This window comes from Rhea pennata, chromosome 2, assembly GCF_028389875.1.
Source record: "Rhea pennata isolate bPtePen1 chromosome 2, bPtePen1.pri, whole genome shotgun sequence".
Lineage (NCBI taxonomy): Eukaryota > Metazoa > Chordata > Aves > Rheiformes > Rheidae > Rhea > Rhea pennata.
This window is the reverse complement of record NC_084664.1, coordinates 10,790,819-10,815,939: the sequence shown is the minus strand read 5'-3', so window position 1 is coordinate 10,815,939 and position 25,121 is coordinate 10,790,819. Positions and strand designations below refer to the sequence as shown.

The following is a 25,121-nucleotide window of genomic DNA, read 5'->3' as shown; positions in this document are numbered from 1 at the left end:
ATACATGTTTAATTCTATCCTAAATGAGAGAGTGATGAGATAGCACCCAAATTTTTCCACAGTCCCAGCAAATGGAAGGTCTACCTTCGGTGGGGGCTAGAGCAAACAAGTCTCTAGCTCTTAAGAGGGATTTCCCTTCTGTCATGTCCCTCTATCCTCTGCTAAGCTACTCTTTAACAAAAAGCTGATTTTTCCTAGGCTTTCTGATATTATTATGATAATAGACAGTGAAGAACAATATTTACAATTGGGTATTGGCAGGAGCTACAGCTAGCTCTTCTCAGTTTATCTTTCCTTTGGTGAGAAAGGAAGAGAGAAGAGTAAGCTTCCTTCAGATGCAGACCGCTGGTGAAGGAAAAACAATCCTTTAGAGTTCTGTAAATTCAACTGGAAAGGAGTGATCGGAGCCACTGCGGTTTTGGGCAGTTTACTGTTACGTTGTGTAGTGTTTTGGATCTAACATCATCAAAAGCTGTATTATGAGTACTGGTATCCTTTTTGGTCTTAACCTGTGTCTGAGGAATTAAAGATGCTGTTTAACCTAACATATTATTGGTGTTCCTCAGTATTCTTGCTCAGTTTGGGGAAAAGGGAGATAAGATTTTTGACTCCAGAATGAAATGTACCTTTTTGTAATAGCATCATACTGTCAACTTATATGCAAATTTTTAGATCTTTTTCTGCCACCCTTTTGCATGAGGCAAGGCTTCTTCCTACAGTGTCTCATAGATGCTGAGATCTGAAGGTATATCATGACTAACAATTTGTAGATACCTATTATTTCCGTGTTTGTTCTCTTTGCTGCTGATGCTACACTTAAATGGAAAGAAAGCATTTTTACATTTTATGTCCACAAATACATTCATTTTATCATAGAAAGCAGTCAGGTTGGCAGCATTTGTCATACTAACTTCTAGTTAACTTCTAACTGGACTAACTTCTCAGTAGTTAATGGAAATACTGGGAATAGTACAACTTCAAAAAGACTATGTAAACGTATGAACATTGTACTTATCTCTAATGCCAAACACTCACAGAGTCAGTGAGGTTGGCAGGGACCTCCAGAGATCATCTCGTCCAACCTCCCTGCTCAGCAGGGTCACCTAGAGCGTGTTAGACAGGGTTGCATCCAGGTGGGCCTTGAAGATCTCCAGAGAAGGAGACTCCACAGCCTCTCTGGGCAACCTGTTCCGGTGCTCTGTCATTCACAGTAGAGTTCACAGTGTGAGCACTGTACATCGTTGCTCTCCAGCATTGCTGCATCTGAAACTTTCTCTCCACAGCTCTGCTTCTTTACTGATCTTGTTCTATTAGGTCATGAATATGTTTGTTTAACTGATCTGATTGGATAAAACTGCTTCACCAGTGCAGGTTTCCAGGATTGTTTCTTTGCTTCTTTTGCATTGGTGACTGCTGCTGCAATTTGTTACCTCTGTTTTTGTGACACCCTTTACACAGAGTGGCAGAGTACTCCACTGATCAAATATTTCACAGAACCACTTACAAAAAGCCAGAAGTTCCAATGCAGTGTTTGCCTAACTAAACCCAAGATTTATGGGGAGGAAAGCAGTACTGGAACGATTTCCAAATTATCATAGAAATGATATATCGGGTTTAATCTGTGAGGTCAGCTGAGCCTTGATTCCTCACATATTTTCAAATTGATCCTAAGCACCTGTAAGTACATCTGTAAACCTATTCCTTTGAAGTATATTGCCATGAGAAAGAGCTATACTACTGTGACTTTGGGAGCGCCTTCACTCCCACTGCAGCGCCAACAATATCCACATGAATACTTAAGTAGGAGGTTGAAATTGGAATTGTATGGTTCATAGCATTTCACTTTAGAGGGACTAAAAAGTGTCCTTCTCTCTGTACAGTTTTTTTTAATTTCCTTCTGCTGAATATCACTTGGCCTCTAGTTAATGGAAGGCTTTCTAGGCTGCTGGAAATAAAATACCAAATTAGGCTCAAATAGCTACTTTTTTATCCCGGCAGCTGCAGCTGGCTTCCTCTCACCTGGAATCTCTTTTAACTTGACACTAGGAGGAAAAAAACCCTTCCTCCAAACCGCACCTGATAACTTTTTGCACATTTATCTGCTTTTGTGTTCGTTGGGGGAGGTGAGGGGAAGTTAACCCAGAAATTGCTACTCCTCAGTGTCACGCAGTGCAAGCCACTCGGAAAGAGGTAGACAGTGTCCAGGGCTTCAGCTGGCGCTGAGGGTAGCCAGTGTGGCACTGGTGACGGAAGGGTTCAGCAGCCACGGCTTTGTGTGGTCCCTGGGAGGAGTTCCCACCTCCTGACTGATCACTGTGCTTCCAGCTTGCTGATTTTGCTCCATTTTCGGGAAAAGCTGATGAGCATTTCTGGTGTCCTCTCTATTTTCCACAAACATACTTCTGTTCTCAGCCTGCTGAATGTACCTGCTCTCTTTTCTTCATTTTCCAGTGGGAGTCCATCACACTTGCCATCCAACCTTACTCTTATGCCGTACACTCTGTCAACCCTCCTCTCCACTGCAGAAGCCCACAACTCAGTTATCTTCCTTTTAAAACAGGTTCAGTTGTTCTGAATGTCACTATTTTTGTTTCAGTACTCATCTTATTTTTTTTAAATTTAATTTTAGATTTCTCTCCAAAGTCTCAACTGTTTTCTCATATCCTTTCTTTGTGGTTTTACAATAAAGAGGTTGATGGTGAAGCATGATGCTATCAGACATGTGGCAATCAGCGCACACACGCTGAAGCGCTGGTTTTCCAGAGTGCTTTACTGGCAAAACCATTTGTTTCACTTCAATCGCTATTTTTATTGGCTTTCTCTTCTGCACTGGAATTGATTGAACTCTGCAGTTCTAACAAACGCAGATTGCTACAGCATGCAGAAATGCGTTGTTTTACATGTTCCACAGAAAGAAATGCAGAAGGGATTTCTCAGCTGATTGCAGAGATGGGGAAGTGGCACATGGCTATTCAGAGTGGATTTTATCATTTGTCTGGGTAAAAATTGAAAGCCAGCAAAGATTGCCATGATGACACGCTATGCAACTCTCAGAAGGTCAGCGTTCACTTGAGCCTTTTCTGCAATGGATTTGCAATACATTTTTGTGTTAAGACTATTCTGACTTGGCTTGGCTTGAACTCTGCACTGATTGAATTACTTGAAGACCAGCAAATGCATTGATAGCACCTCAGTCTGTAATCTACCGTGTGCATGTGGTAGATTGAAAATTATTCTCACAGGACTACATAATCAGTGTTTATCCTGACCTGTTATTTGAATAAGCGCATAACTTTTATATAACTTTATGTAATAACTTTTTATATAATTATGTAATGACTGATTTAATCTTTTTCTTCTTTTTTTTTTTTTTTAATGAAAATAATGGCCCTTTTTTTTAGCTAGATTGAGACATAGAAGTCCTAGAACTGACCAGTAGCCTAGGTTTTCTTCTCCAAATGATTTTTCCAGACCTATCTTTGACATCACACATTTCTCTATATAATAATATTCTTTTGACTCTGATATCTGAGAATATGAGATAGGCAAGGACTGTAACAGTGAAAATACTTTTTATCTGGACCAACTGATTTAGCTGGAAAAAGCAACTAAGCCATATAATCCATTGAGTAAGAATTTTTGCATTCTGTTAAAAATCTTGCCTCTCATAGTATGTGCCAACATAAATCACCTAACAGTGGGCAGATTGGGGATAGATGAATATAGATGGTGTTTACAATTCTTCTTTTATAATAATAGAAAATAATGATGCATATATTTGATTGTACTCTGCCCCATCCTTCTAAATCACCTTTTTCCCTCACAGTAGGGATAGAATTTATCTGCCATTAGCTAAGCACTGAAAGTCAGAAATGCATATCTGAGTCACTTTGTGTTGCCTTTATAGTCAGTACAGAGTTAGGTTTGCCTTTTTCTATGAGAAGTATCTAAGATATGTCAGAGCTTTGCCATCTGGAACTACCTATGTCTTTACACAAATTATAAAAGTGTGAACTTGTATACCTAACTTTGGAACTGTAAGTTATCATGAATCCATGACACAGTTTTTGTAGTTAGGGATCATTTATTTTGTCTTTGCCTCACATATAGCACAGCAGGACTTTGGTCTGAATGCAGTAAAAACAAAGGTTGGTGTTGTTGGTAGTATCTTTTCTTCAGGAAAGAAAACAAAACAATCAGTCCAATCTCCTAAATTTAAAATGTAATCCACAAAATTATGAATTAGGGCCTATTTTCAAATGTATTCTCTTTAGCTGAATGTCCTGCTCCCACACATGAAAGCTCAGATCTGCACGTAAGTGTCCTTGTCTTGATCACTACAGGCATTTTCCTTCTCGCACTCCTCACTTGCTATGTTTAGTAGCCATGATAGTAGCCAAACACAAACTCAGAGCTCACACAGAGGCTTAAATCAAAGGTGATCCATGAACGGTAAAGAGATATTTTGGCCTGAAGCTCTGACAATTCAAAGTATTCTTGGCTCCAGGCTGCAGCTGCTGCAAGACAGTAGTGCATATTGTTCTGAGCTTGAAAAGCACAATAGATTATTACTAATGAGGTTGCATGTTTTTAGCATGCAATCTTATCATTTGAGAGATGTCGCTACATCTTGGGACAACATTTAGAAATCTGTAGGATTTACGTTTTAATAACTGAATATCTTTGGGGAAAAAAAAAAAAGAAGAAGAAGATGCAACCTCTTTGTAGAGGTCAGTCTCCTAGCTAGCCACTTCAATACAAGTCAGATATTGTTCCAGCCAGTGTTGCACTTTGCGTTGAAGTGGAAGCATTAAAATAGCAGACACATTTAGGAAGTTTTATATGAACTATAAAAGACAATATGTTTCATACACGTAGCACAAAATAGTGAACAAATAAGCAGACTAGTAGGATTGGTAAAATCATGATTGAACACCAGAATAACCAATAAGAAACAAGGCCAAATTTTGTCGCCTGATTCTGACAAAATGTTCAGCAATTCATTGTTTTGAATTGAGTTTTCTGTGATTGTGAATGTGGTTAATTTTAGTCATTAAATCTCACAAACACTTTTTAAATGAATAAATAATGATTATGGCAAATGTGTAAATAAAGCAAAGAAATTCTGGGCTAATTCAGCATAAGACCAGAGCAAGACTACTTCACCATTCAGAGCTACTTCAAAGACTTTTTATTTCTCTCAGCTAAAATGTTAAACATCTAAAATGTTTACATTTTAGATGGCTAAGTTTATATCCTGGAAACCCACTTGCAGTGCCTCTTGCTTTTTTCCATTTTTTTAGAACTGAAGATGGTATTTTTTTTATTAAGTCTGTCTTTTTATGTTTAAATTAGATCTAAGACTATCTTTTTCCATATGTATGTTCATCATTTGTCTCTCTGTGACTTCAAAATCACTTGCATCCAGCCCTTCCTTACGTAATACAAATAAATCATATTGCTAGAAAGTGAATCAGCTGAAAGAGATTCAAGATTTTTTTTTCCATTTCTACAATATTTTTCTCCATTTGTTGGTCAGTTTTCTATGTAAATTTGAGATATGTAGCATAGTAAAGCAAGAGCAGTTAGCACTGGGACTCAGGCTAGAGCTATAGATCTGAAAATATTTGAACTACTGATACTTTTAAAATGGCCCTAGTGATTTTAAGGAGAAAATAATTCATGTGCCCTTGAAATGTATTCATAGATCTTCTTGGACTACTTTGTCTTCACAGACCCCTGTTGTTTGAAATAGGTTTTTCCTATCAAGATGTTCGACCTAATTATCTATTTCAAAGAGAATTATATTTTGGAGAAACTAACCACAATAAGAAAGGGGGTTTTGACTTCCTTTTGCGCATTCCAGTTTGCTCACTTTTTTCCCAGTGTGTGTGCTGGATTACTTGGGATACATGACTAAGTAGCATCACACAACGCAGTACCCTGAACAGATCCCTAAGACAGCGTTCAGTGAACCAGCTCCGGTACAAGAAGCAGCTTGGTTCTGCTGTGGTGTTTTGAACGAATTTACCCATCTTCTCCGCAGGGCTAATTAGCCCAGGCAAAGTGCCAAGTTAAATGGTTCTGCTACCCAATGTAGCTTGTTAAAAGATACCTCACGTATCTCTGCATGGTTCCAGATTTGCTACTAGAAGTGATCTGAGTCCTCAGCAACCAGTAATGTCCCGCTGGAGCCCTTGAGCAGCCATGGAGAGCCAGGCTCATGGAGGGAGCTGAGCCACACTGAGAGGTTCGACTTAGGCTGACCATAACCTTCTCGGCTGCCTGGGAGCTGCAGGGTGGATAAAGTTACATTCCCTGTTCACACACATATGTGCTTTTAAACTCCTGCTAATTTTCAGCCTTGTTTTTTAGGAAGTGTCCTTGTGCGTGTACATACAGGTGGATTATTTTTCGCCCAGAAATTATGCTACTAAAGAGTAGGCATTAGTACAGAACAATGATAGGTACATAAGTTTCTATATATGAATATATATGTTGATTAAAAAATATGTACATATGATGTCCTTATGGTTAGTAAAGAATATGAAATATTTTGAAATACTACTGTAACAAAATGGCCGTATCGGTGCAAGGCAAGGCAGTTAGTTTCCTATGGCAAATGTGCAATTTCTGTTGTCATTAGTGGCGGTTACATATCTGCATTAAGAGGAGACTAGTTCTTTGAGTGATATATTCCCTGCAATGTAATGTTGCATATTCTGCATAGATTACACCTCAGCATTTCAAGTGTTCTTCCTTTCAGGGAAAAAAAATCACATTGCTAAAGATGATTTCATTCTGATCTCTGTTCTCTGAAGGAAGAAAAACTTCAGACCTCTATAACTTTATAAACACTATCTATTTTCCAATTCTTCTCTTTGCTAACTGTATGAAAAAAGCAATAAAATTATTCCCACTGGTTTAGCAAAATAATAACAAGAAAAATAGGACGGGTGATAAAGAGAATATTATCTTTTGCTTTTCTAAACATGACTTACTGCTTTGCACACATGTATAGTAGCAATTTTTTTAATGGAAGTGCTTGCTGTTGACAGTGTAAATATACTTCCATGTGAAGCATTTGAATGACATAACCAGTCCTTCCACCTATTCTTTAGCATTTTGTCCATTTCAGTTTTAAATGGCCCAAACCATTTGGCTTTCACCACTTCTAGCAGGAGACTATTTCACAATATAATAACAGCTCACTTTTAGAAGTATTTTTTCTTGAAAAAATATCTTAATGCTTTATATCTTAATTCCAACCCAATACTGTATAGAAATCTCTATTAACTTTTCTAGAGAATTACTCTTAGTTATTTATGTATTTCAGATTACTAGCAAGGGTTCTCCTTTCCAAACCTACCTCATATTAACTTTATTTGCTACTTGAGATAGGGCTTTTTGCTTCCCTCCCCTCTGACTCATCCATTCAGGCACTGATTCAGCAGTCGGGCAGAAATGCTAATATCTACGTGCATCCTGGGCAGAAGATAAGCTCCTTTAAATTACTTGGATGAAAAACAAAATGTTAATCAAACATTTGAAAGGGAAATGTGAAAGTGGGGTGGCTTAAACAGGGTGGAAACAGACAAAAAACACAGGGAAGGGAGAAATAACAAGAAAAGGGGAGGACTATGGGGTGGCAAGATCTGAAAAAGACTAATATTGACAAAGTAAAGGCAAAGCAAAAGGTCAGCCTCGAACAAATTCCATTTTTGTCCATAGAGAGGGCTCCATTTAGTTTCCTCTAGGACTAGCAGTGCTTTGCAGTCTGGAGAGATGTACCCAACTGTTGCCAATTGGGTTTTTTATGTGCTTTGTTATTTTTTAAAAAAAGACTCACAAGCCATTTGCAGCTCCTTTTAGAGCAGTTCCTCGTGCAACAGTTCTCATAGTGTTTATTCCTGACTGCCTCCTGACAAGGCTGGGGGACTCACGAGAACATCAAGGGTCACACACTGATAACTTTAATGATACATTCATTCCTCAGTAATGCTTTAATGACCTCTTGGTAAATTTCAAGTACGAAAAGACCAAAGAAGTAATATTTTTGCAGCTACTTCATGTCCTTAGAATAAGAAATTAGTTGTTGTAATAAATAAATAAATAAGCACACAGAAAGAGTTACTTGAAATGAGAAACAGTCATCTCAATTCTGACCCTCCATGTCACAAGGTCTGTCAGCAGAAAAGGAGTTACCAAATCTAAAGTCTTAAGATTAAGGAAAGTCTTAAAGAGTTGAGATCAAAAGTCCTGGAGCTTTGGTTCCTGAAGGCTGGAAGATTTTAGAGATGGACTGAATACTTGTTTGAAGACTTTGAAACTCTATGGGATGAGATAACACTGTAAGAGCACAAGAGCTCTGAGGCCTCAGACATTGTTGCCTTTGCGTTTGGGGGTCATTGGCTGCCAGAATTAATTCAGAGTATGCTGCAATTTAAAAATTCTTAAAATCCCCCCAAGAAGGGTCTCTCAGTTAGAAAGAATAAAGTCCATGATGCGTAAAATATAGTGGAATATGAACTAGTTAAACCTTTCCAGAAGGGCAAGATGGGAAAATGTCATGAAGCAATGAAGCTTAGGGTGAAACTTTGGGTGCAGCCTCATCAGGACAAAACAGATTTTCCAAAATGTAGACAATATCAGGCATGGCAGGCCTGCTTTTCACTGATTTCATTCTCTCTTGCCTCACTTCTAATTTATAGCTGTGCAGCTGGTCTGATTTAGAAGCAAATACTTGCAGAAATTGTAAATGACAGCATATGGTGTGAAGGTATGGACTATTGCAATTTATGAGCCAGAACATTGCACCAAAGAAGTACTGCAGTCATAATTAAGGGATATGTTCACAAGAAAGATGTTTTTAAGGCACAAGGTGAATATCCCAGCCCAGTACCCTGTAGGTGCGTTACATGGTGATCTCGTTGCTATGCCCTGATGGTTCTTTGTTAGTGCTGAATTCTCCGCATGCAGTTCAAACACACTTATTCTGAATCTGGAAGGAAAGTGGAAAACCTGATAGAATCAATTAAATGAGGTTTCTGCACTCATATCAACATATAATGGTACTTACTAATCAGTGTCAGCCATGGCTGTAATAGCCATGAAATAATGGAGTGCAAGATCTTGAGGGAAATGAGGAAGAAATATAGCAGAGTACAGACTCAGGACTGCAGGAGATCAGACTTCAGCTGATCAGAAGACTGGTAGACAGGATCCTGTGAGACGCACCTATAAAGGAGAAAGGAGCTCAGGAGAGCTTGCAAGTGTCTATGGACAGCAAAGTACAAAAACCCTCTGCCTTACTATTCAGGAAAATGAGCTGATGTGTTAGGAGATCAGTTTGGTGATCTCCTAAGTGGTAAAATCTAGGCCATGAGATTAGAAGGAATGCACACAAAGGTACTGAGAAAGGTGGCTCTTCTCACAGGAATGCTGCTCTGTATCAGCTTTGAAAGTTGTGGAGATCAGGGAATAAGGCTGGAGAAAAGCAAATGTTGTAGCTGTCTTCAGAAAGAGCAAGAAGAATGATCTGGGGAACTATGGGCTAGTCAGCCTCACTTTGATCCCTGAGAAAATTAAGCTAAAAGGCTTAAGCCTTTCCTGGACACATGGGGGAAAAAAAAAGAAAAAGAAAAAGAAAAGAAAAAAAGATGACTGGGAACAGCCAGCATTGATTAATCAATGGAAATCAAACCTGACCAACGCGATGACCAACCTGATTGCCTTTTATCATGAAATGATGAGCTCTGGGAATAGGGGGAGAACAGTGATTGACATCTACCTTGAGTTCAGCGAGGCTTTTGACATGGCCTCCTATAGCACACTTGAATCGAAGTTCAGCCATTGTGGTCTAGATAGGTGGAATAGTACCTGGGTGAAAAATTGCATGGATTGGTGGAATCAAAGAGTACAGATTCATGGTTTGTACCTGGAGACCTGAAGCGGAGTAACTTTCTGCAACTGGCAATATCTGCTGGAAAATGCTACAGCCAGTAGTTAGTATTGGAATTCATGACCAAGATATATCAGTGCATTGCCTGGCTTTCTAGACGCTTGCTGATATTTTAGACAACAAGTTTACTTCTTTTACAAAAGAAATAGGAACTGAATGTGGGAATCTTCCGCTTTTGATTTTTTTGCAGCATACAGAGAGAAGTAAGGAAGCCTTAGGTTCACAGGCATATCTAGAGACTGTTGGCATAGTGACTTTGAGATACAACTTCAAGCCTCTTCTGTGCAGATTCCTTAGAGAGCATATTAGGGTGAAGATGATGAGGAAGACATATCAGGGACAGAAGCAGAGTACAAGGTAATGTGGAGACTGGTAGTACTGCAATACAGAATCTTGAGGAGGCTCTGCAGCATAGGAAAGCCTTCAGACTACTGCAAATTTTACTAACATTGCATTATTCCTAGAGAAAATTGAAAGGAGAAGATGGAAGATCAAAGCAGTATCAACTTGTTTTACCTTTCAGTCAGGTACTGCAGCTCTCTTTAAGGCTAATTTTTTAAATGTATATGACTTTCCTCTTGGAAACCTGGGAATTTTTTCTCCCTCTACTCTCCATCATAATTACCTGTGGGATATAGGGTTTTATTGCAGCCTTATCATCTTTCCATGCTCAGTAAGTCACAATTTGACATTTATTGTAATAGGTCTTGTTTCAGATGATGAATGGTCCACAGCATTCTTCTAAGAACTGTCAGTACTATCCAAAGACCAGGAGTCATGGCTGTAAGCCACCTTTTGTCTTTAGCATGTCTTCCTCTAATGTCAAAAACTCCACTGTTAAATTTTGATATCAGTAAAGTCCATGGCAAAATTTCTGCTGTACATAATGATGCCAAGATTTCTGAATTTTAAGTACTGACTTGAAGTCTTCTCCTGGACTTTGAACCCACTTTCCTTTCACAGCAGCAGGTGAAAGATCACAAGGATGCCAACATTTCAAGGAGTTTAAACTAGCATGTGCTGCTAGTAGTCTATCTGTGGCACTTTGGATCAGTCGCTCATATTGACCTTCACTCTGTTGTAGCAACACAGCAGGGCTACCAAGCTGCCTAGGTTAAATCTGAGTTGGCTGTGTTTGCACAACACTCAGATATTTACACTCTTTGTGAAGCAGGCATACCCATAAAGGAATATTAAATACTGCCTGTGTAAGAGTTTCTGTTTTGCCAAAGAGAACTGATAGCAACCTGTAAAGAAAATAAATATGACTAAGAAAATAGACACGAAGTTAAAAATGATGAATATATTTTCCTTCCTACTGGAGCTTTGCTTCAGTCTTGTACCACAGCAGAGCAAGCTGAAACCCTTGTAATTGTGCTAATTGACAGGCTGTCTCAAGAAACAAGCACTTGATTTTGATCATTCTTCACAGAGATACAGAGCACAAGCACCTATGGAAGCCTAATTTATGGATTTTTATCTTGCTTATTAACAGTGTGTAGGATTATATTGCTGAATAGTAAATGCAAAGTAAGCTGGAGACAAAAGTATTTCAAAAACAGAACTTGAGGAAGATTAATAACAACAATGGACTGAGAGACCAGAGCGCTAAAATACTTTGGATAAATAAACAAATAAGCATCTGACTTCTCCCAAATTCAGTAAGCTAGTTTCTTAATCAAAGAGATAACATTATCAGATCATTTTTAAATGGGCTGAAAACACCAAGTGCAATGAATTGTTAGATGTATTTATGACAAAGAACCCTTCAGATTAACTATGATTTTATTGAGGTGCATTGATTGTTGCTGTTTTCTCAGAGATGACCTCTCCTTTCCCCAGAAGAATTTCCTTTACCTTTCTTCAAATAAGCACAGTTAGTTGAGGTCAAAAAATGAGGTATTTAGTCCTGCTGATTTCTTTAGCACTATGGTTTTATTTTTCTTTTACATCCTTTCATCTTGAAACCCCCCAATGGCAGTGTTTGATTACAAATTCCAGTCCTAGACCTGGAGTGAACATGTAAGGCTACTGCCTTATAGAGATATAGAGAAATTGTTCACCACTGAACCATAGAGTGAACATAGTGTTGCTAAGTTTGGCTTCAGGACAGTGAGGAATTTCCATTTCTGCCAGTGATCTGCTGGGTGACTTGGGACAAATCACTTATATCTCCTTGTTCCACAACTTCCTCATCTCATACAGATGAAAATGACTTTTATTGACAGAGGTGTTACTATATAAAGGTTTTGTGTCTCCATTACGCTAATCTTGCTCTATCAGAAAACAGAAGGAACTCTGTGTGATTTATGTCCAATTGTAATTAATGCACAGCAGTGAAATTTTGAGGGAATCGAACTGAAAGCCTATGAAAATGTGACCACAAGGAATCAACAGGCTACGATTTCCATTCTGTGGTGCCCAGATGGAGCACAGCAATGAGATCAAGCACAAAACAGTTAACACCTCACACCAAGATTCAATCCTGAATCAAATCCTGAATTATGACCTAAGAATTATACACAGAAAACAGTTCTTCAAATTAGTTCTGAAAAAAAATGTGCCTCCAAGCCATTTGGAGAGAACTTCCAAATAAATAAAGGAATTTCATATGAGAAATTAATATTTGCATTTAGAGACTACTGTTATTACCAGAAATTACTCGGTTACCTTTGTGCTCATCAGTCAAGTAACAGGCACTGTGCCTACTTAGGGAGTGCTCAGAAAAGCTGAACACAGGAGAAGCGTAGGCTCCGTAGGGACAGTATCCTTTCTCAGAGGTGAATTCCTACTGAGGAGAGATTCGTAGCCAAGGGCTATCGTTGTTATGGCAGATCAGCACACTGAGGCGTGTGTCCAGCTGTCCCCTGTCACTGCCAGGGCCCACGGAGGGCGAAGCGTGCTGAAAGGCAGAGCTCCACCTTGTCAGCTAAGGCCCAAATGCAGACACTGTTCTACAGCAGGCTTTGCTAAGAGAGAGGCAGAACAAACAGCTCTTAGCAGGAACTTCTCAGGTTCCCCCCAACTATGTCCTCCAGACTTTATTTGTCAGGAAGCTCATCTGTTTGGATAGCACATGCTAAGTGCAGGAACTATTACAAAAATTGTATTCATTAGAAAAATGTGTTTTAAAATGCATTTGAAGAAGAAGCTAATACTGGAAGCAAAAGATAGTTGTCTGCTTGTCTTATTCTTACTTTTCATAAAAACAGTTTTTCAGCTTCTCCAAAAATGGTGCATCTTCAGTTCATGCAGACAAACAGAAACCTTTACAATAGCTCAATTCCAGATGAAGACTACTCTAAACAAATTCAGTGACATTACCAAATGAAATTATATTTTCTTTATTATGATCTTAAACATGCTTTGGAAAGACCTGTATGGAGAATTTTTTTTCTGCTTTTCTTCCTTTTGTTTAACCAAACAAAAGAAACTTCCTAATCAATTTCTAATGAACAATTTTCTCTTTACCAAAATATTCTTACATTATTATTCCTATTAAAGCTAAATATTTGTTTTCAGTTTTGTTTTAAATTCCATTCTGGCTTTTGAAACAATTAGCTTTAGAAAAATACAAAACAAATGTTATTCAAAGCAAAATTATAAAATACCTTTCAAGTCAAACAGTGTATTATGACTTTTGATCTTTTTGTATTTCCATTACCATTAACCAAAATTGTTAACTGGACTTGAATAAAATTCATGAATAATTTGGTGAAATGGAAAGAACATTTTGTGTTAATTAAGTTATTAATTTGAAGAACTCAACATAGCTGTAATTTGGAAGAAGAAGGCTTAGTGATATGACAATTATTATGCTTGTATAGAAGTACAGGTTAACTGCAGGATGATAATTTAGTAACTGTCTTAGGGAGTTCAATGTAGTTTGGATAGAATCCTACACAGAGCTCTTCCTCCAAACCTTCATTTCCCTGAGCTTTATCGTTTTAGGTTTGTTAGTCTTGCTTACTTTCATTCTAACTATATGTAATATTTGAAATATACAGCTGTTTGGGCAGGGTTACTACAAGTGTTGTTCTAATGACATGGGTACCACAAGTCTGGATGTCATTTGAAGGGAGATCTTCTTTTTGAAAGTCATTTTTAATTAACAATTAAAACAAAAAGTGAACAAAATGAAAAATTGCAAGTAAATTTCAAAATAGACCCACTACCAAAGTTAAATCTCATAGTGAATTTAATTGTTTTGTAGTATGCCTGAGGCTGAAGACAAGCTGTATAATATTAGCCAGAAGCAAAAAATAGGTTATTTAACAATTTTAACTAAAATGCTGTTTACAAAAGCATCTCTGACTACTCTGTAAAAGATATTCTAAAGTATTTTCCTTTTGATAGTCTGCTGAGGATTGTAAATACAAGTAGTATCTATAGTTTTTATAATCTCTGCAGTCCAAAAGCCCAATGTGCCGTATAGTCACAGAATCACAGAATCACAGAACGGTTGAGAAGGAAGGGACCTCTGCAGATCATCTAGTCCAACTCCCCTACTCAAGCAGGGTCACCTGCACCGTGTTGCACAGGATCGCATCCAGGGACATTTTGAATATCTCCAGAGAAGAAGATTCAACAACCTCTGTGGACAACCTGTTCCAGTGCTGTGTCACTCTCACAGGAAAGTTCTTCCTTGTGTTCAGGCAGAACTTCCTGTGTTTCAGTTTGTGCCCATTCCCTCTTGTCCTATCACTTCGTACTACTGAAAAGAATCTGGCCTCATCCTCTTAACACCCTCCCGAAAGTATTGGTAGATATTGGTAAGATCCCCCCTGAGTCTTCTCTTCCACAGGCTAAACAGGCCCAGTTGTGTTCTAGTCCTCTAATCATCTGTGTAGCCCTCTTCTGGACTTGCTCCAGCAGGTCCATGTCTCTCTTGTACTGGGGAGCCCAGAACTGGGCACAACACTCCAGGTGTGGTCTCATCAGGGCTGAGCAGATGGGGAAAATTACCTCCCTTGACCTGTTGGCAATGTTCTTCCTAATGCACCGCAGGATATCACTGGCCGCCTTTGCCACAAGAGCATATTGCTGGCTCATGGTTAACTTGTTGTCCACCAGGACCCAAGGTCCTTCTCCACAGAGCTGCTTTCCAGCAGGTCAGGCCCCAGCCTGTACGAATGCATGGGGTTATTCCTCCTTAGGTGCAGAACCCTGCACTTTCCTTTGTTGAACTTCATGAGGTTCCTCTCTGCCCAACTCTCCAGCCTGTCCAGGTCCCTCTAAATGACAGCACAGTCCTCTGGTGTATCAGGCACTCTTGCCAGTTTTGTAGCATCAGCAGACTTGCTGAGGAGGCACACTCTGTCCCTTCATCCAGATCACTGATGACTAAACGGAACAAGACTGGACCCAGTACAGAGCCCTGGGGGACACTGCTAGCTACAAACCTCCAACTAGCTTTGCACCGCTGATCACAGCCCTCTGAGCTCTGCCTTTCAGCCAGTTCTCAATCCACCTCACTGTCCACTCATCTACCCACATTTTCCTAGCTTATCTATGAGGATGTTATGGGAGACAGTGTCAGAAGCCTTGCTGAAGTCAAGGTACACAATGTCCACTGCTCTTCCCTCATCTACCCAGCCAGTCATGCCATCATAGAAGGCTATCAGATTGGTTAAGCATGACTTCTCCTCTGTGAATCCATGCTGACTACTCCTGATCACCCTCTTTTCCTCTACATGCTGAGAGATGGCATCCAGGATGAGCTGTTCTATCACTTTTCCAGGAATGGAGGTGAGGCTGACTGGCTTGTAATTTCCTGGGTCCTCCTTTCTGCCCTTTTGGAAGACCGGAGTGACATAGTGGCTGTCTCTGAATTACTATCTTGTTTGCTGATAACAAGCATAATGATAGAATAACCTGTATGTCCTTCTCAAAGATTACATTTCTGTTAAAGCAGGATTTAAACTCATTGGGGTCAGCCCAAACTTGCACTGGATCTGCTAAATATTCAAGGTAAAGGAAGCCTTTCAAAATATGAAATCAATATATGCATTTTGTGGCATCAGATGGCTGGTCTTCCTTTGATGCTGCTCTGTTCTTCTATCCCAAGTACTTCATGTGCCACACCAAAGGTGACACTTCGCTTTGAACAACTAGAGTTCAAACTGTGCATAAAAAATACACTTAGATACTCTGAGTGCTTTTTCCTTCAGATGTGCTAGGCTTTATAAAAATGCTACTTTCCTTTAACACTACTGTTGCTGAAATAACAATTCTAAAATGTGGCATAGTGTATTTTACATAGAAAGTAAAATTACACAAGTAGTAATGTGGTTGTTTGAAAGAATGAGGTAAGTGCTGTATTATGATCAATATGATAATGGAAAATGTATTTATATGTTGTAATTAACAAATAAGTGGTAGATTTTGATTATTTCTAACGAATTGTCAACAGTTCTTACAGTTGGATTTAGATATGCTTATGTTCTTGAAGTATAACTACAACTTCATATATAATTTCCACAAATTTTATTGTATTTAAGTTAATTTTATATTAATTTTTAAGTTCTAATACTTTCAGATTTAATTTAAAGATTGTAATTCAGTGCAAGCATGCAATATATTACTAATGTCCGTTATTTTATGTTATTTCTAATATCAAACATCTTGTTGATATTTTTAAATAAGAAAATAGATAAGTAGATCATTATACGGTGCAAAATTAGGAAAATGAGAGATGCATGTTCTCCCTGCTATCTCTGTTTCTATTCCTTCCTTTATCGCACTTTGTTTCACAAGATATTAAAGATCTAATGAATATTCAAATATATGCAAATCCCACTCCAGTACTATACATCATACACATAAAAATACATACACTTTACATATAATTGCATTCTACATATATCTCCATTTTACAGGACCTTGATAATTTTATCTATTATATATGAAGTTTTGAGAGAATTAGATTCCTAACTTAACCCAAGGAATTGTCCAGATACAAAATTACAGAATGTCTAATTAGACTGGCTATCAGAAACAAGAGATGCAACAACCTGTTAATTATCTTGCATTCATCTTCTCACCCATGCTAAAAGAGAAAAACAAGCTTTCTTTCACCTTCATAACTTCCCCTACAAGAGAGTGGGAAGTTCAGATTCTAACTCAACTTTTGGTGAAACTATTTGCTCAGAATTGCTCATTTTTTGTGTGTGGCACAATGTTATCTGAAGGAGCACTGACTCTTCCTGCTATGTGGCAATGTAATATACAGAGCCATGTTCTTCTCCTGGTGCTTCCATTTATATGAATTCCCAGTACAACCAAATCCTTTCAGCATAACCCTGGAGGCATTTGTTCCTCCTGATAATTTGTCAACTTTGTTCAGCAAATTTTCTGGGATGGAGGAGGCTTTTGGTAGATCTTACCAGAAATTAATTGAAATTGATTCTTCTAATACACAAAATGCTGCTTTTTCCAAACCAAAACATAAGAACTGTAATATTCCATTATTTTAAAAACAGGCTGCTGAATACTGAATGGAACAATTCATCTAAAGTATTTAATGCAACATAATTACAGTAGACAAAAAAGGGAATTTATTGATTTGGAAAAAAAAAGATACTATAAAGAGTACCTAATAACAACTATCTTTATGTTATCCCTTATGTTTAAAAATTAAAGTGGAATCCTTTACTGATGTTATTTTAACTATTTTATTGCCTTACTGTATTGTCAATCAAAATAATACTGCTTTTTAAAGGAAAACTCCAAATGAATTTTGAGTTCCAAACTATCATTTCAGAATTATGGGGAAACAAGTCTGAAGAATTGTACCCTTCATGTTACAGTCTGGGTGGCAAGGCTTTGGCCAGTGGGCCTGGCCATCCCCTTCTTTCCACCTTTTTTTCACCCATAATTCAGCATCCCACTTCCTTATGAGATTATCTACTTATTTTAATATCAGTCAAATCAGTTCCTTGAATCTTTGGTGGTTACTTTGCAGTGACTCCCTGACTGCTTTTGGCATGTCCTGGCTGTGTATCAAAAGGATAGAGATATCTTATTTACATGTGAATGATGGCTTTCTGGGGGAAGATGAATTGCTCTTTGAAAGTGCCTATCTCTCTATCAGCTAGAAGGGAACGAGGCAAGTAGCTTTCACCAGATAGCTAATGTTTAGATGTCTAAAGCGACATTATGAATCTTTCCTTGGATTGCAGAATGCAAAATACGTGGAGCAGCCAAACGTGCTTTGAAGTCCTTGGCAGTTTTTCCAGAACTGCTGGCCATCGTTGTTTCCCTGCATCTGTCTCTATGGCCCTTTTATCTCTGTGCAGGTCTACCTTGTGCTTCGGTAGGGGTAAAACTCAGATGTGTCCTTTAGTCACCTGCCATATAAGCAGTGAAATTATGCTCTTCAGGAAGAAACTTTTCTTCATCCTTGGAACAACACTGCACATTGTACCTTTTCTTCTTTGTATTCTTTGTCTGTTTCCAATATTATTGTTCTCTCTAAAAATTTGATTAGAAAAATGTATTTTCATCGTTACCTTTTTTTTAATCTGGTCCGTCTCTTCAATTTTGTTGTCATAGCCTGCTTCAGCATTACTGCAATGACTACACAGCTTTCTGTGCCTCAAAACCTAAGTAATAAACTCCAAGCATTGGTTTGTTCTGAAGTATCCCATATTTCTGTGTTTCTCTGCTTCCCTCCACAGTGCATCTCAGCCATGATTCAGCAGCTGAATATGTCTTAAAGTGCTTTGCTGAGTAAGAACATACTGAACCAGAAATAAAAATGTTTGGCTGAACTAGGATGTGAAAGATGATGTTTCTCCAGAGGACAGAAGCCTTTAGTTTTTGTGCAGTTAAAATACCCGCCTTATACAAAGGTGCAGTGCCCATTTCTAGTAAGGAAATATGTCCCAGTGTTTCTAAAATGTCAGGATAGAATTAGGCAATCTTTTGTGAAGAATTGCTGTTCTTAAATATCTTACATATATGTATATTTAGGATCATACACAAATTTGAGTTAAAAAGGAACTTCTGGAGGTCATTTGATCCAAATCCTGTGTAAAGCAGTGCCAAATCTAAAATTAAGTAGACTGCTCAGAGGACTGCCTAAATGAATTTTGTCAGTCTGAAAGAATAAAGACTCTGCAGCCTCTCAGGGCAGCCTCTCTATTGTCCCAATAGTTGACTGTCACTTACATTGTGGATATTTTTTTCCTTATGTCCAAATAGAATTGCCTTGGTAGCAACCTGTGACCATTGCCTCATGTGCTTTTGGTGTGTCTCCGCAAAAAGATGGCTCCATACTCTTTATAATCCTACCAGATAGCAGAAGACAGCAGTTAAATCACTGCTTAAACTTCTCTTCCCCAGGCTGAACAAACTCAGCCTCTCCTCATACTCATGCTCCAGCCCCTTCAGGGGTGCTCCTCTGATCTCTCTCCAGTCTGTTTATGTCTTTGCTGTGCTTGGTAGGGGCCCAGAACTGGACAGAAGGAACCTAAGAATACTGCATGAATCAGTCATCAAGTAAAAAATTAGTAGCTGCAAAACGTTGTGTCTGACCAAAGGCAAAATGCTGGTAAAGTTCTGCAAGGATGAAGAATAAAACATAACTGCCCTCCATGCCTACAGTATACAGCAAAGCAACAGAAGGACACTAGGGAAATTCAAATTCTGAGACATTCCTGATGAAATATTAATAAAACTATACTATGGTCTTAATTGCTATAATTTAACACCCTGTATGATATAAATATTTTAGAAACATGTTAAAATGGAACATTAAGAAGGGGTCAAGGGTTAATAATATACATTCATCTCGATTGGCAGAGATGTATACTTTATACTTAATTTATGTTTATACTGTTATTCCATATTCATTTTAAAAGAACAGTGGGTGAAATAAGCTATATGTGTGTATCTTATGTTGAGACATACATGTTATATGTATATGTGTGTATTAGTGTAGATATATTTAGAGTGAACAGCCCTGTTGAATTTTGTTTATTTAAGAGAAGAATCTCAAGATGCTTTCACTAGAACATGCTCCCCTTCAGAAATCGGTCAGGGATCTACAGAGGGGAGGGGTTCAGGAAACATGCAGACCATTTTCTCACAAAATCCTCTCCTGAGGAAGCCGTGATCTGTGTTGTCTTTGCAATATCTGCTTTTCTTTTTCAGTAGGAAATATTTCTGGTTCTCAGTACAGACACATCCAGTGCATGCTCTGACACGCCTGCTCTGCAGCCTCACTGGCAGGGAAAGGATCTGTCTGCTTGGGCACTCTTTGCATGGAAAGCTTCATGCACCGTGTGGCCTTGGGGTACTTCATAGCCTGTCTTGGTAGGAGGAGGTCTGCCTGCTGAAATAGAGCACTCAGGGAGAAGTCAGGATACATTTCTCTGAGCTTTTAACTCTTCTATAGATTTTCACCCCAGAATGAAGCTTTTGTGCTAATTTTTGCAGAAAATAGCATGCAGAAATTGCTTGAAATTGCTGGCACTCTAACAGTGACCTGTGCCCACGGATGCGTAAAGCGGATAGGCATTTCATTTACATTTATCGTAAATTGTATGAAGTAATGATTTCTATGTGTTAAATTGCATAATCCATACAACTCTGACAAGCTCATAAAGGTTTTGGGCTGATGTCCTCTTTTGAATGCATCAGTGCCAGTGAAAGCGGTTAATTCCCTTGACAGAGCGTACTACTGTCTCATATCTGCTGGTGCAACTGCTCCTGTGATCACTTTCTAAACCATGTCGGTCAAAATGTACCAGGTAAGCTTAAATGGTTCAATCAGGAGATTTTTTGCTAATGATGCACATTTTGCCCCAAAAGGATAAGAGCATACTCACAAGAGTGCCTACTTGCAATTTAAGGGATAGTAAACTCTTTACCTACATGATTAGCTCCTAAAAAATAACCCTAGTCCACAATCTCCCATCCTATCAATTAGTCCATCTTCCCCAGTTCTAATATTTTTGCAATTTCTTATGTTTGATTTTTAAAAATGATCGAGCTAGAGATAGGCTTCTTCCTGAAGGTAGAATGGTCCATCTGAAATACAGAATGGCATTTTTTGAAGACCCAGACCGCCATCACACCAATTGTAAAAGGAAAGATTTGCCTTTGCTTCCAGCAGTTCTGGTATAGCTGATCATAGTGCCCTGCCCTGCCATTTCTTCTAATTTTAACCCCTGCCAACAAATCTCTTCTACTCCTTTAAACAGTAACAAGGTGAAAGTACTTTTTAGTACTTTTAGTACTGTACTACTTTTTTAGTAGCTTTTAAAGGATTTACAAGACTTAGCTGATCACATCGCTTCCTGTGCCAGAAAATAAGAGAGAAAAAAAAAAAAAAAGCTGCGTAGATAGATGTTGCTTTTGATATTCTGCTATCTTGTTGTCTAATATTGATTCATTGTTGTTGCCTCTCTAAATGTCTGTGGCCGTTTACCCTCTCCCATTATTTGATAGAGGTAAATTCTTTTGCACAGGAACCACTTCTCTGTTCAGTACCTTGCACATGAAGCCCCTGGCCATGACTAGAATTTGTAGATGATAGAGTAAACAATAATAATACAAATATTTGGAGTATGACTTCAGCAGTCCTGTATGCTTAAAGTGAGGGTGATTCTGTGGGGAGAAAACCAGGTGGAGCCACTCTCTGAGGTTTTTGGTTTACTGCCTTGGAACTTTGGGCAGGTACGATCAAGCCCTGAAGAAATGTCTTGAGATACTGGCTGTTGGGACTTTAATATTTCCTTGTAAGGCTGTCCATGGAATCTGTAATGTAAGCGTTCTTTACACACTTAGTTCTTTTCTATTAAAACCTTTTCCCCCTCATTCCCATCAAATGTGCATACACGTGCATGCATGCACTTGTAAATTCTGCAAATGCTTTTAGGATCTGTTTATCTCTGTAGACAAGCATTTACCCTCCTTCTTTTGCGCTTCATCCATTCAAGGATAAATGTTCTTTCTGATGTGATTAAAGATTATATTATTTTAAAAATATTGAGCCAATACGTTTGCCAACTATAAGGAGTTTTTACTGAATTTGCTCTTTCTATTAATTTTAAAGAAATCCTTTTAAGGTTAGCAAAGTAGCCTTTGAAGGCTTTATTAAGGTGGAATTATAAAAAATTGTTGTGAGAAACAATGGGCAAGTTAATATCATCCCTGTTCACTTTCACGTGAAAGCTTTGTTGTGGCTCTTGTTACTGGTGGCATCCTTGGTAATAAATATTTTCATTTTGTTCTGAGGGCACAGCAAATAGATTTTGTTAGTGAATGACCTTGTGCATTAATGATGTTATTCATGATTTAGTGAGCCAGTCAGTTGAAATATTGCTAATGTTTTCCCAACTCAGTCTTGTTATATTTGTGCCATGAGGCTGACATTAAGCGTAGTTGCAGATGAACAAAAAATAAAATGGCTTGTAGTGTTTTGGATCATTAAGGAAATGAACCTAGAGGGTACTGTTTTATTAACTCTGGAAGTTAAGGAAATGATAGAAACAAAATGACAGTTTCTGAGTTTGTATTTATTAAAAATAAGGACTGTTTGGCATGCTGAGAACTAGAAGTAGTGCCCCTTAAATTTTTCATATACCATGGCAAATATATACAGTATCTGTCCAAATAGTCCAATGGTTTCTAAGTAAGAGTAAAAATAATTCATACATTTTATGCATTTTTCATACATTTTAGGCATTTTTCATAAGAAGACTCGAAGTGTTGAAAACAGGATAATACTAAAGAAGTACAGCATAAAGAAGATGAAGTTCAGTAATTATAAGATGTTTATTTTCAAATATTATATCTTATAATATCAAACTGGGTCAGTGTACTTTCCTGGGAGATCTTAAGGAGAAGTAGAACACTGCTTTAACTGAATAACCACTATTCTCTGCTTTCTTTTCCTGAGCTCTTTGGTTTGTTCACGTTAGGAAATAATAGAAATGGTAGAAAAAGTGACTGCTGGGCTTCCAGAAAGATCGTATAGTCCCTCTCCAGCCCCACTAACAGATCTCTATCCAGGGAAACCACACAAGCTCAATCTGGTTGAGATCATCTGTTTGAGCCATCTACAGATGGCTGTATTCCCCGAATCTCTACAAAGCTATAAGCCTAAGTACCAAGTTCTGGGTCACACTTCCCTGACTTTTTTTGCTTTTAAACCAACCACGCTTAATATTGCCAGAAAAGAGAGAACAAGGGAGAAATTGTGGTTAGATACTGTTCTTCCTGGACACTAGGTAGGTAAACATTTTTGTTCCCTTTGGATGAATAAGTAAATAGAAGCATATATTTTTTCCACTTTTTTGAAAAGTGTTGAAAGGTTAAGGAACAGGACAGACAGTTCTTTCTACTCTTATATGAAAACAATAAAACATAAAAAGGAGTTGTGGTGGATATCTGGAGGAATTGAAATGAGATACATATATATAGGTAGAGAATATTCAAATGGAACCAAAAAGCAAATACACAAGTTTAGAATATGTAGCTACCTCTGAAAAGCTGATTAAATAGTATTACCTAAGTGTTTGATTTTTTCTGTAGTATTTTCATCACAAGAAAATTAAAGCAATCTGTTACATTCCTAACTGTAAATAAAGGGCAATAAAACTGTTGTTTTATAATGCTATTTCAAAAAAAAGAGAAAAGAGAAGAGAAGAGAAGAGAGGAGAGGAGAGGAGAGGAGAGGAGAGGAGAGGAGAGGAGAGGAGAGGAGAGGAGAGGAGAGGAGAGGAGAGGAGAGGAGAGGAGAAGAATAAAAAAGAAGCTGTGGCTTTAAGTGCATTTGCTAGGTGTTACTTTCTGTAGTATTGAGAAGGTCAAGAGGCAAAGAGCTGCATACACTGGGAATGGCTGAAAGAGATCCAGACAATACTTCTTACCTTCCAGGCCCTTGGGACCAAAAATCCTGCCTTCTATTTTGTAAATGTTAAGACAGAAGTTATGATGGTGAAGTTTTTCTTCTGAGACTTCAAAAAGTACGATTAAAAAGTAGATCAAGACACTAGCAATCCATGCTAAGCTCAGAAAGGAGCTTGCTGAGGAAGATCATCTGCACTAGTGGCTGCAGCACCAGTTCTGCCACTTTGGTCTGCTTGAATATATTCAACTTTAGCTGCTGCTCTGAACACTTCAGGTTGTTCTATCTAGATTTGCTGTACAGAGCTGCAACTTAGCGAAGAATCTTTATCTTAACTAATTTTGATGAGAAAGGAAGAATGACACTTTTTACCACTTCTTTTTTTCACCATTTTCTGCTAATACAAGCTGAATTGGTGTACTTCAGCTATAAATATTGAGTAAGTTTAAGTACACAAACAAATTGTTACACATGCATGCACTGTACTCCATCAAGTAATGTGTAGTATTGAATTATCACTGTTAAAATGATTAATGATATAAAAAAGTCACTATTAAGAATTCATTAAAAAATATTCTGTATCTGTAAAACACACATAACCAAGCCAAGTTACTTTTGTAATTAGTACTCATGTTATTAGCACTCTTCTACTGATGAACATCAACTTCCTAATGTTATTTAGAGAAATGTTTTTGAGACATTTCTGAAGCTATGCAAGATAATATTTAGAATGGAAAAAACGTTATTCTACATTTTTTTTTGTTTGTAATTCTATAAACTAGTTTTACTAATACTTTAAGAGCAGAATGGCCATGTTGTCACCATACCTTGCAAACTTAGTTCTGTATCTGTGACATTATGTGTAGGTGAAAATAGACATAGGACTTTTTTTACTGCAGAAGTATTTTGGCATAGATACACTTATGTGTTACTTATAAAGGGTTTGCCTGTGAAAAAAACAAACTGGGTTGGTTGACCTAAAAGGCCTTCCAAGTCCTATATTCATATATAATGAATAAAAAATAGCTGTCTCAGAAAGGTGGTACCTTTGGTGGTGTCTGTTCCCCTCTCAATTAGAAAGGGAAACTGGACTGGCATCTTAGTTGAAACAGCTGAAGTTAGTAGAGGTAGATCCCACCATTAGCATAAAAGCTCCAGAAAAGTACGAAAATGTCATTTAGTATATCCCAAACTCCTTTATTACAATTTAAATGTGGTATTTTAAAATAGCAATGTGCTCAGATGTTAAAGGACAGTTACAGGAAAATGTACAGTTGAGCAGCTATTTGTTAAATAGGCAAG

At 38.0% G+C, this 25,121-nt stretch overlaps 1 protein-coding gene and 1 pseudogene across 1 annotated transcript in view; one reads left to right on the top strand and one right to left on the bottom strand.

Moving 5' to 3' along the window:
* Window positions 1–9,853, bottom strand: part of LOC134137611 (uncharacterized) — a 68,476-nt pseudogene extending 58,623 nt beyond the window's left edge.
* The window catches only part of PTPRN2 (protein tyrosine phosphatase receptor type N2), a 493,407-nt gene that overhangs the window by 225,712 nt on the left and 242,574 nt on the right, over window positions 1–25,121 (top strand). The gene's annotated exons all lie outside the window — the stretch shown is intronic.